Here is a 14,186-nt window from a genome sequence, read left to right on the forward strand (position 1 = left end):
GTATATACACTGGCTTCTGGAATGCATAACGGCACACATGTATTGTGCAGATGAAGCCCACACATATATGGACCCAACCCCACGATACGTGTGGTGGGCCACAACAACAGTTGAATGATGACAGGAATGGCAGCATGACATACTCACAGGCCACTACATAACAACCCCTGACAGCATGTCATATGGACAAGGCCTGGTATGTAGGTGGAGGACATAGGCTGGAACACAAGCCCATATGTGAAATAGTGTTGTCACACTCTAAGCAAGTTGTTGGTGTTACAGGATATTCTGCAACATACTCTTAGTCAAGAATATGAAGTCAGAAACACAAATGCATGTAGCCATGTACTGATAGCACTCAGCACACACACAGCCAATGATATATCTGACACAAGACCTGTGTCATGGACAGGCAAAACATAACATGCACACCTCTTGGCATCAAGTGGATAGGCACACAGTTGAGAGCTAAGCAGACAGACTGTAGTCCGTGTTAAACTAGTATATACACACAAGCCCTGTAACACTGGTGATATACAATGCATACAACAACAGTACTCACACTCTCTGTTTGTAGTTCTTGAACCTCATACAAATATGTAGCTGGCCTGAGTGTGGAAGTCCTCTTGTAACACTGCTGCCCACACACAGGAAAGATATCCACCATATAGTAAAGAAAAAGTGACTATGCCCACATGATGTAGGGATTTATACTAGTGGGTTGCCATGACAGTGGTAATTGGAAGTACTACACAGCATGCTACATGCAGGTAGCAAGTGGAGGACACTAATTGGGGCAGAGGCTATCACCTGATCATGTGCATCACCCACAAATGCCATGCTGTTATCTATTCCAAGCAGCTCAATCCATTTACTGGACAGAGAGAGAGAGAGAGAGAGAGAGACAGAGAAAGAAAGAGAAAGAAAAAAAAAACAGAAAACATACAACAGACCCTAAACCATAGCAACACCAAAAAAGACAACAAAGGAAGCAGGCTAAGGAGTGAAAAAAAATAATTACCTTCGACAAGGATACTATCCACAACAAACCTCATCCCCGCAACAGGTATGTGAAGAATATATGCATGCAATTGTAGTACTTGGTCCATAATACTGGGATAGTTGATGTGGAATGATATACATGTGCCATCAGGTGTTGCTGTTGTAATGATCTTCAGCTGAACAACTGCAATGAACATTAGAGTCTGTTCCTGTGGGTAATGGGCCATACCCATCAAATATGTAGAGCAGCACCGACTGACAAGATGTATGCCAATATAGTTTGTGGATGTAATGGAAGGAATGTACATTACTGTGGCTAATAGCTGGTGGTGGAAGTGATGCAATAATGATGAGCATGTGGGTTCCAGAGCCCACCATTTGCAGGACACTGAAATGCCATAGGTGTGTAATAGGGTTACCTGCAATCTGCCCCTATTTATAACCCCCTAATGTTAGGCTGTGTCCATATGTGGCACCTGTCTGTGTTGTAGCTAGGCAGAACAGTGCAGCTGTGCATAAAGGAATTTTGAGATTGTGGACCTGGTGTCTGAATGTACCCCATACATAGGTATGCATATGTGAACACACACACACACACACACACACACACACACACACACACACACACACACACACACACACACACACACACACATACACACACACACACACACACACACACACACACACACACACACACACACACATGCATATCTATATATAAATATATATATATATATATATATATATATTTACATGTATGTCCTCAGATATACAGATACCCATATGTAGACATATATATAAACACATATATATCTATATGCGCATGTCTACATATATACAAACACAAACACACACACACACAGACATATATATGTATGTAAATACGTCCCCTATATTACCACCACAGTGATGCATGCTATGAGTGAGGGAACAGCACAAATAGCAATACACACAGATATATACAGCTGTAAGTGTGTGCAACATGGATGGGTATGTCACATGTGAACCTCATGTTGGGCCACATTGCCATTGTCTGTGAAGTAGGTAATGGGAATATGGAGAAGTATGGCAGGTATATTTGTGGAGGTGGTCCAGGTTGGTAGATATAGAGAACAGCCTACAGGGGTGGTATATGACACATGTGGTGGGTAAACACCCTGGATGGTGTGTATGGTCTGCGATGTAGAAGCCCCATGGGCCCCCATATGGAAACAATGGGAACAAGCCTCCCACCCATTGCTACTCACAACAGCAGTCCACAGCCCTAAAGGTGCCTGGCCTGTAGGCTGAGCAGGAGGAGCATGTGGACCCTGTGTATGTGTACTGGGTGTCTCATAGTGATGTAGCACATCCCACATGTGTCTGTGGGGCCCGCTATGGAACAGACCCTGGACCTGACCTTGGGTGACAGGATCATGTCTGTGTGTGCCCCCAGGGGAGGAACAACATCCGCTGATGTGGTTCCACTTGAAAGTAGTGCTAAACCAGTACATGAGGAGGCCCCAGGGTGGGTCCCACATGTGATGTGGCCTGGTAACATGGCCAGATGAGGTTGGAGAGGTAGTTCTGCTGACAAATATTCCCTAAACATGCTATTGTGTCACTGTTATAGAACATATGTGGGTAGTAATAGTCTACACAATCCTGAAACATGTCCAGCAGCATGCATAGATATCTCCAATAACACAGAAAGTCAGATGTGCAGCAATCACATATCAAGCATTCCACATGCATATATGGAACCATAGTGGCCCTGACAATGGCATGCAGGTGAATAGTCTGTAACAGGCCAGCAATAATAGTGTCCACACAGGGAACATGGCTACAAACATATAGCACAAAGTGTGGTACAATACAATATATGTCCCACTGGTAGGTAAGCTGTAGCCATACCTATTGGGTTTTGTGAACAGTTTGTTGTCACTGATATGGTGGGGGGGTGACAGAGATGTGTATTAAGAACTATGGTAACCTTGCTGTATGAGTTGCTCAGACCTGTTTCCATCTTTATGTCTTTCAGGCAAGATGTCACATGGACACCTACCTGCTTATTCAGCGGCTGAAAATGACATAGTGCTGAACTATCTCATCCATCACTACCCTGTCCTGTTTGGCCGGGCTGCCCATGCACAGCAGGAGTGGACCACCACGTGGAACAATCTAGTCCACAGGATCAATGATGTCGGACTGCATAATCACAGTCTGGCACTCTATGGTTAATCCAGAGGTGTACACATATCCCATTCCTGTGAGACATGTGGACAACGCCTTCCAGTGTGGATGTTAATAGCCATGTACATAGGTATATCACATAAATTTTGGACTGCATATGCCCACACAGTATATGCATGCACACATGCCAGTCTGTCCTGACACATAATACATGATGGTGCAGGGGTCACATGGCCACATACTACCCAGTAGTTAGTGACATACATCTGTATAGAATCCCACTGCTTTGTAAGAAATACACAACAGTTATGGTGGCCTGGCAGCAGTATGTATTGCAAATAACTGGACATAGCACACTGAGTAAATACACTAGGCTGCTAGGTATGTCACAAAGCACTGTGCAAACTATAGGCAGACTGCCACAACACTGGACTACATTTTGTATGGGGGGATACATAGGTACCTGCGATTATAGTGGGCTCTACACGCATATCACAGCACAGAGTAACAGAGACCTGTGAGAAATTGAATACCCACAACCAATGTAAACACAGCCACAGCCACATATGGTGCACAAGCTTAATATGACACTATATGGACTGTCTGATAAACACCATCTTCATATGTGCCACTCACACACTAACCCTACATACACTGGGTCATGGCACTGTGTGGTCCGATGGCTGTCTGTGGAATGGGACACATGCGTGTCTGGCGTTACAGACATGTGAGCCAATAGGGTACCATACATTTGAGCAGCATGTAACATCAGATAGAACATGACCAAGAACAATGGCATCTACCACAGTCTGTGCACAGCACAAGGTACATATGTGCAATAAACATACTGTCAACAATCACCCTAAGTACACAGTCCCCAGTACTGTACACAAAACCACAGAATTCCCAAGTTATGTCCTCAGAAACAACCCCTACTATACATAACATGTCTAGCAGTCTGATATCTGACTGGCTTGTTATCAGGTATGATGTCAATAAATAATGGTGTACAGAACATATGCACCTCTTACTGCATGACATATGTACAAAGGTTGAGAGACTTGTGGCTGGAGCTACGAACACTGCCCCAGTATTGACATGCTGCTGTGATAACCTCATACATTTACTGTCGTACCAGGGTTTGTTGTGACATATGTTCTAGGAGGGATATGATGTCAGTAACTCTCATGGCTGTCACCATGTACTGACTGCAATCCTCACATTATGCTTCTACAGTTCTCAAATAGGTGCTCTGTGAGTAACACAAGAAACAAAAGGCTCCACACACTTCCCAGTCTGCAGATGACCCTACAGATGGGAGTTTCCTCATACACATAGCACTGTCATGACAGGTATTAAAACATGTAGACCAGTCATATCCACACACAACCTGTTAAACCTACATGACTCCAAATGCAGAATAGCAACACTTACATTCTGTAGTCATGTCAGGCACACCCCCCCTCCTGTCTGTTGGCCTGTTTCCACAGTGTATGTTGTTAGAGGTAAATCTCAAAACCATCTTTGATGCTGTTTGCCAAACACTAGCTCTAGGTCACAGTGAATGAAAAGGCCCAACACCAACATGATGTTCCTAGATATTGGAGTGTGTTTCCATGCAATTGACTATGGGAATGTTACCACAGCTGTTCCACATGCAATCAGCTAGAGGAGGACTGTAATTCATGCAGAGGCCATCAGCTGATTATGAACATCACTTACAAAACACAAGCTGCTGCCTAAGCAAAGCAGATGTACTTATCCACATCCACCAGAGAGGGAGTTAAAGAGACAGACAGAGACAAAGTAAGTCAGGGAGGGGGTGGGGGAGTAAAGCCTAAGCATGTTTGTGTCTCACACTACTAGTATGGGGTCTCAAAGCCCTGACTGACTGTGTATTGCTATTACATGTCTATGCAGCTATTGCATATGCCACATAGCTTACATGTTGAGGAGCTGTCCAAATGTATATGTGATGGTGAGTGACATCTGCAACACTGATATAGTAGCGATACGGTAGGTGTAGTACACGTGCCTGTCTACATGAACAGGTGTCAGTGTCAACACAGCCATACTCTCGCAGGGACTCATACACATTAACACACTCAACAGGGTCAGGAATACACTTCCTGACTAGTTTGTTTGCCACAATACAGTAATGGGCGGGTATCACATGCACCACAGGGGTTATCTGAAGGTTATATGGGCAAAGGGTATGTGAATTTGTCTGACATCCGACAGCATGCTACAGTATGCCAATGGGAGTTGTAGTGAGTGTGAATGTGGTCAAAACATCATACACCACACACACAGACACAGGGTGCCAGTACTGACATGCATGAGTGCATTGTTTCACGGGTGTGTAGTGGTTGACTGTGCCAGAAGGCTATACAAGGCTAGGTGAAGGGTATACCTTGGCATCAGGCCACATGACAATGGTCTGCAGTGTGGCTCAGGGGTGTAGTGTCTGAATTGGCCTGCACAGGTGGGTATTGTATTCACCATCCAGTCACCTGGGTTACTATTGGGTGTGGCCAGTGTTGTGCAATGCTTGCCATGTATGTGTTCTTTAGTCCATGACATGGACGGTGTCTGGGATGTGCACACATCCCACATGCATGTACAGCAACATGTGGAACTGTACCTGGGGTGTATGGCCCATGTTTTGTACACTAATTGTTATCATCAGATGTGCCAGTCCTGGATTCATGTGGTGGGAACTGGTAATAGAGCGCAGGTTGACCCTGCACCTACATTGATAGCATGATACAGGTATTCCCTGGTGTCAGTGGCATCTGACAATACAGGACATGTGTTTAGGCCATAGTATGTACTTTGTGGGTCACATTTGATGGCACCACAGGTTTTGCAGGCATCCAGTGGGGATCATAGTGAAGGCACACTATCTGCAAGTACGTACCTATTGTACTGATGGACAGGGTGCCTTGCCCTCTTTAGTCCACTGCAATCACACCATGGTTACTATCTGTGAGCAATATGCAGGGTACTACCAACGTAACAGTTCTTGCATAGGCAAGTGTGTTTGTGTGTGAAACATGGTTTGAGAACGTTTTCTGGGTAATAGAAGGGTTGCTTACTTTGTTTGCCAGGCCTTGATGTCACATGCAGTGGTATGGATTGGCACCCCAGCCTCTCGGCTATTTGACATATAATAGGGCCACCATGTAAGAGATTTGCAAAACCCACTCCACAATGAGTCCAGTTGTTACACAATCACAGCCACCTCCACACAGGATATGAATGACAAACACAGACACACACACACACACACACACACACACACACACACACACACACACACACACACACACACACACACACACACACACTTGCCATGTCTGGGATTAGAACTCTTACCTGACTAGTTTATCACACTACAACATTATGCAGTTATAGTATGCACCACAGAGATTATTGGACTACTGCTTCCCCACAGGTGTATTTCACTGGGAATGACATTAGCAGGCTTGCCAAAGTAGGGCATTTGAATTGTAGTGGGTGTGACTAGCCTAATATACATTGCTCCCTACACAGACAGAGACACACACACAAGCACACAGTTGCCATGTCTGGGATTAGAACTTCTACCTAACTAGTTTATCAAACTACAGCATTACGCAGTTATAGGACATGCTACAGAGATTACTGTGTTACTCCTTTCCCAAAAGTGTATTTCAAAGTGAATGACATCAGCAGGCTTTCCAAAGTAGGGCTATGGGGAGGGCAGCGTGTGTGCATGGGCCATAACCCATTCATGTAGAGATAGACACACCACACTCAGGCACATGCAGGTTTATATTCCGCAGGTACGTGTATACAACTGCTAGATGACTACTGCCTTGTACAGTCATATTGCACAGCTAGCACTAGCACCACAGAGTCTTTAATGCTGAAGGATACTAGTGGCTAATTTCTACAGTGAGTGACATTTACACATCATGTGGTTGTAGCCATTTGGCTGTGTGCTGGGTAGGACAGGCCTCATGATGGAAGGCTCTTTGTCACTGTCACTCTCTTCCACACATCTATGTATGTGTATTTTTGCATATTATAGTGTGTTGACCTTGGATACATGTGTGTATTCCTATCCAATGTGTGTGCAAAGCATGACTCGTGCATACTGAGGAGTGTATGCACTAACATCTGCAACTGTCAGATATGTATGGTCTACTGTGTGTGTGTTGGCAGACATGGGCTTCATGTGTTTAAGTGTGTGAACATGCCCAGTATGCCCTTCTGTATTGAATGTGTGTATACATTCCATGTAGTTTGTACGCCAGTGCAGACCTTTGTGTTCTACACCTACAGCTAGAAAACTGTTTCTGCAGGATATCTGTAGATCAGTTGGCAATATGGGGTCAAACTGTGCAAGGGATAGTGTGTTTTGTAGGTGATTGCATCTGTGCTGCTTCTGCTACATGGTACTGGTGTTAGTGGAGATATTCAGACATGTATACTGTTATACACTGTGATGTTTTATGTCCTCAAGTACTGGCAGGTGGGCATTTTTGCTCACAGTGATGTCCTGGAGAACACAGGGTGAATGCAGCTGTGTCCAGTATTTTGGTCAATCACCTACATAATTCATGGAACGTTATGCCATTCTGGAGGGAGGAGCTGCAGATACTTCCTGCTGGGTCGGTGTATCCAGTTCAGCACCTTGGTACAGTGATGGCAGAGGATCCTATACTTGTACATCCATCAATGTGACAGTATGGCTTTATCTTGCTCTGGCAATACCTCACAGCTGTACAGATTCACACAGATTATCCAGAGGCAAGGGTCATACGTCAGGACATTACCCTTATTGTGGTGTACGGGCAGGTTTGTAGCCACTCATTTTTTGTTTGCAGCCAGGGATAGTATGTGCACACAGCTGTGTGTTGGACTTTGCACATCCCATGCTGCCCATGCTCCCACCCCCCCCTCTATTATTCTATCCTCTTCCATACATTATGCATACATTCTCTGATACGTTACCTATAGTTATCACCTCATCACAGCTGTGTTTTGGTGTTGGTCCGCAGTTCATGCAGTGGGACATGGTGGACATGTCACTGTGGTTTGTCCACATGGCCTTGCATATGGCTTATGTGGAGTGTATTATGTTTTTTTTAAACCTTTATGCCAAGGCTGTTAGTAAAATGCTCTTATTTTTACTTATTTTTATTTTTATTTATATTTGATAGTAGTATTCTATAGTATTCTGCATAGATTGCGTGCATTATTTTGTATGTATCAAACTAGGAATGAATGTTATATTGTATGTTTTTAAACAAAGAAGATATAGATCAAATAGTTTAATTAAGGATGATAATTGAGTAATCAGTTAATGAATGCATGAGTACGTAAAGACGTGATGAAAAAGTTTTTTCTTGTCTGAAGAAGTTGGGGCACTGACCCCTTTGAAAGCGCTCATTAAATTTGAATTTTTAACGTTCAACAGCCTGCTGAGTAACCTTTTTGCTGTTTACTTGCCTTTGGTGTTTTTTGCTGAGTGTATTATGTTGTTATTTGGGTGTCCATGACATAACATGCATTGGCAGTACGGGTGAGATGCAGACCTTTGGCAGAGGCCTGTAGGCCATTTGTTGGTGTTGCAGGCCAGCTGTATCAGGCAGTTGCATTCTGTCAGTCCTACAGTCCCAGACTGCCATACAGTATATTCCCCTGGGATGACAGGGTAGGTGTGCTAGGTGTTCATGCCAATACTTTCTATCAGTATTGATCAGGTGGTGTAGATGCTGGCAGGTTGCTGCTTACAGCTAGGGACAGACCTGCATGGGAGACCTGCACTGCATGCTGCATTCTTTCGCTGTTGCCATACACAGGTGGGGGTCATATTGTACCTATTCCCAACAGCAGGGATAAGACCAGAGAGGTGTTTGGGTGAGCTGGGTGCATGTGTGCTATGGAAACTACTTGCTTCTAACTCTCAGATATGCATGGGGCATTCCAGTTATGCTGGCTTGTGCAGGGACATCAGCTGTTTCCCAATACATCAGTCCTATCACTTTTGTGATCTACAAGTGTTTGTCCAGACAACATTGGTATTCACTACTTCAAGCCTAGATAATGTGATGCATACCTGTATGTACAATTCCAAGGGTGTGTCCAATTCATGGTTACACATTATATACTGTATGTCTGGGGTACTTTTCCCTGTGTACTGTTTGTATATCAAGCCAGCAGTTATGTCATGTCCATCTTTCAGATGGTGACACATTTTATTGCCATACGTTTACAATGGCATACTGATAGCATGTGTTATACTGGGAAGCATTGTTTTTGGCACTGCAGTTGTGAGGACTTGGCCCTGTCATCGGCAGTAGTGGGCAATGGCCACCAGGTCAAACCTCAACATGCATACATACTGACCACTCTCACACAATGTGAAACACACACCAACGTAACACATGCATACCTGCATATTGTACAAATGCTACAATCTATAGTGCTACGTTGGCCACCTCAGGTCATCTGTGCTTCACTGGTATTATACCTACACATACATGTTACTACATGACTACATCGAATTGGATGGGGGGGCACACCTGACTGTTACTACATTTCTACATAGGATTGCGGGGGCTCACTTGACTGTTACTACATTTCTACTTAGGATTGGGGGTGGGGAAGACCTGACTGTTTCTACATTTCTACATAGGATTAGGGGGGCACACCCAACTGTTTCTACAGTTGTACACAGGATTGCGGGGGGCACACCTGACTCTTACTACATTTCTACTTAGGATTGGAGGGGGTACACCTGACTGTTACTACATTTCTTCTTAGGATGGGGGGGTACACCTGACTGTTTCTACTTTTCTACATAGGATCGGGGGGCACACCTGACTGTTTCTACATTTTTACATATGATTGGGGGGCACACCTGACTGTTTCTACATTTCTACTTAGGATTGGGGGCACACCTGACTGTTTCTACATTTCTACATAGGATGGGAGGGGCACGCTTGACTGTTTCTACATTTCTACATAGGATTGGGGGTGTACACCTGACTGTTACTATAATTCTACATAGTATTGGGGTGGGCACACCTGACACTTGTACACATTTGCTATGACAGTACTGGATTGTCAGGTTCTCCATTCCATTTTATATTCTAACCTATCATGCTGACTAGAGGCATGTCAGTGTACTACAGGTCTTAGGTTTGATTGACCTGCATATCAGTTTCTGACTTCTTACCCATCAGAACTAACATCCCACTGCCTGACCTGATATAGCCTGTCTGAGTAGGCCTGGGGGGGAGGTAACCCATAGCCATCATTCAGAGGCCTTAGCACAGCCTTTGTTTGTGTTTCTCTACACCTGTTCTGCTGGCTGCGACTGTTGTTGGTTATGTGAACCTCCCTGACTGGCATGTGTGTGTCATATGGACACACATGTGGCCCAGCACATTTCCTGAAGTGGGTTTTGTCACCATGTGTAGTACTATGGTGACACCAGTATTTGTTACAGATCTCATGCTGCCACTATAGGTGTCTACTATCTGCTGGCATCCCATTCAGCCACCTTATTCCCTTGCATGCTCACATCCATACCATAGATACAAGTAACAACACATACTACTCCATTCTGCAATTAGTAAGGAGAGTGACTTACCTTGTGTGTGTGCCAGTATTGAGGATAGTGCTGGATGGCTGCCTATGTCAGACGCACATAGTACACTCCCCATACATGGTTGAGCACAGGTAGTGTCATGTTTGGCATCCCTTTTACTGTATGTGCGAGTCAGAGAGAGGTGTCATTCCCTGGGTCCCTACTGTGTCAGTGTATGTGCTATGTGTTGCCTCTTTGCCTAGGCCAGGCCATACTGGGCATGCCTCCATCTGCCTACTGGGGCAGGCTCAGGTTGTTCCTCCTCCAAGTCACTCTGTGCCTGTGCAGGCCTTGGCATTGGTGGGGTCTGTGTGGCCCTGTCCCATGCTGTTCCTGCTGCAGCTGTTTCTGCAGGATCATATTGTGCAGCATGTTACATATGATGACAATTTGCATACATGTAGCTGATGAGTACTGCAAGGCTCCACTGAATGTGTACAGGCACTGGAACTATGACTTGAGCATCCCAAACACACGCTCTATTATGATTCTGGTCTGTGTGTGTGCCTCATTATGGAGTTCTTGTTCGGGTATGTGTGCATTTCTGATGGGTGTCATCAGCCACAGCTCCAGTATGTAACCAGCATCCCCCACTAGGTGACCGTAAGGGATGTCCCATTTGGCAAATCTATAGTACAGCTGCATCAGATGCTAGATGTGGGAATCAAATAGCTTCCAAGGCAGTCAGCACACACATTCATTATAATGACTTGGGCATCGCACACAACCTGGCAGTTGATGGAGGGGAAGCCTTTGCAGTTGATGTAGACTCTACCCCCCTCACAGGGTGGTTCCTTGATGTGAATGTGCATGTAATCAATAGCACCCACTTCCTCAGGGTATTCTGGTATTTGGTGGAAGAGACGCATATTGCTGGCCAACACCTCACGGGGGTTGTCGAAATATACGTGCTCACCAGCATGTGCTGACATGGCATCCAGAAACTGGTAGAATACCCTGGATGCTGATGCCTGTGAGATCCCCATGATATCCCCAGTTGGCCTTTGGCAGGTACCTGTGGCTAGTGTTCCTAGGCCTACACATACCTTGGTATCCACTGGAATGGGTTCCCCTCTGTTAGCGCTGTGTGTCAGGCGTGGCCGGCACAGCTCAACAATTTGCTGTAGGAGGTCCTTGTCCACCCTATAACGCTCCATTATCTCCAGCTCATGCAGCCCCTGGTAGGTTACTCTGGGTCAATATACCCTTCTCCGTTTCCTCACTGTGGGTTGGTCGGCAGCATTCTCATTCTTACTACTCTCAGCCTCCTTCACATGTTGATGTCTGAATGCTGCTGCAGCCCCTATCATTTTGTTGTTTTTGTTTGTTAAAATTTCCCCGCTTGTATACACCAGTGGTGTAGAATATGTGGGAAAAAAACAGAGGGAAAGGTGTTTGCATATTTTATAGTAGTGTTCTGGGCTGGGCTGCTCCCTGTGCATTTGGCTGATTCTGATACATTTCACCAGCCAGCTATGCTAGTTCTCCTTGATTACCTTCCTACTGCTGTTTTCCCTTCCCATTGCCTTCCTATTTAAGCCCGGGGGCGAGCCGCACAAACAGAGTGCTCAAATGTGCACCGAGCTGCTATTTCCTAGTTTATTTATTTTTTTCCTTTTAAAACCCGGTGAGTGGCGTGCACACCTGCTTAGGCAATGTAAAGAGTGCTAAGCAACCTCAGACACACACCCTTCCTTAGCTCTGCTAAGCTAAGGGCAAACCCAAGCCACAGGGCTCCAATCTGCTTACAGTATGCCTGACACACAACCCCTATGATATCAGCAAACTCCTAGGCTTGCACCAAGCTATTCCTGCTCTTACACTGTTGGGTGCTGACTAGCATTGAGGGGAAATCTGGGATTCAGTAATATTCCCCTCATTTGCATAGGATTGCCTGTTGATGCATAGTTACAGGTCCCACACTGAGCCTCCCCACTTATCAACCACTATTCACTGGCCATGTTGACTTCTGCCTGCCATTGAGTATATTGACAAAATAGTGATTTTGGTTAGAATTATTATTTTCATTTTTTTTTTATTTTACGCCCAATCCCGTTTGTGCACCGCTGCCCTATGCTTAAACAGCCAAAATCGGCTAAAAAAATTAAAAGTTTTTTTTTTTTTTGCAACTATTTTTCATGCCAATGGCCATATATTTGGCCAGTGGCATGCTTTCATGGTTCCGTTTTGTAGTTTACAGAAATGTACTCGGTTACTAACCGAGTACATTTCTACAGATTACACTAGTCCTGCACGGCAGGCTGCCAGCTTTCTGGATCACAAATTCACCTCATTTGCATAGATTTCACCTGCAAATGGGGTAATTTGCATACAGGAGCTGAGTCCATGCAGAACTAGTGCAGGAGCTCTCGTGCACGTCCCTGCAGCTTATTCCTGGATCGCACGGCAGACATATTGCCTGATGGAGTTCCTGACTAGTTCTGCACACCGTGCAGGGCTTGCTGAATCCAGGGGATTGTCTAGCTCCCAAAATGTCTTTGCTCTCCTATTTTACATGTCAAACAAAATTAAACAGGGAGGATGTAAACCAGTGTGTATATTGTACCTAGTTAGCCACAGTAGTCAGAGAGCACATGCATACAAGTTACTGAGCATGTGCAAGATCAGTGCCATTTTGTATAGTCATTCAGTGTGAGTGCAAGCCTGAATGGAGATGCATATGTGAGTGTGTTAGATGTAATGAAACAGTCAGTAAGCTTATGAAGTTTGAAGTATATGTTCCAGTTACAGCTCCTGATGTGTTTATGTACACTAAACTACTTGAACCCATGCCGTGCCTCAATGTCTATTTGAATACATGAGACATGTGACACCTTCCACACTAACCATCATATTTTTCCTGACCAAAGCCCCTTTGCCCCTGGAAACCTCTGACAAGCTCATAACAAGTCCCTTGTTAACAAAGTAAGCAACTTTTTTTGATATAACCCCAACATCACTACTTCCTAGCTATATCACTACTCCAACTGGATAACCTTGTTGCTTGCTTACCTCCAGGTCTCACCTCCACTCTTTTAGCTGCCCAAAATACAAAAGAGTTACCTATCATGACCATCAACTTTTCCTGAAAAATAAAGCACAAAATTAATACCAACAAGCACAATCACAATCCCCAACTGTCCTACCAAATATAACCAAAACATACCCTAGAACACCTAGATGCCCTTTTAATCACCTTCACAAACATCCCCCGCATCCACCAAATCAGACTCTGTCCCTATCCTGAAAGAAGAACTAGTGTAATTATCCCCTTTTATTCTTTGTACCTCCAATGCCCTTCTGATCCAAACAGCAAATTCTCTTGCCTCAATCTGTTTTCTCTATCCATCACAAAAACTAATCC

This window comes from Protopterus annectens, chromosome 11.part0 (genome assembly GCF_019279795.1).
Source record: "Protopterus annectens isolate FY-2018-M chromosome 11.part0, PAN1.0, whole genome shotgun sequence".
Taxonomy (NCBI): domain Eukaryota; kingdom Metazoa; phylum Chordata; order Ceratodontiformes; family Protopteridae; genus Protopterus; species Protopterus annectens.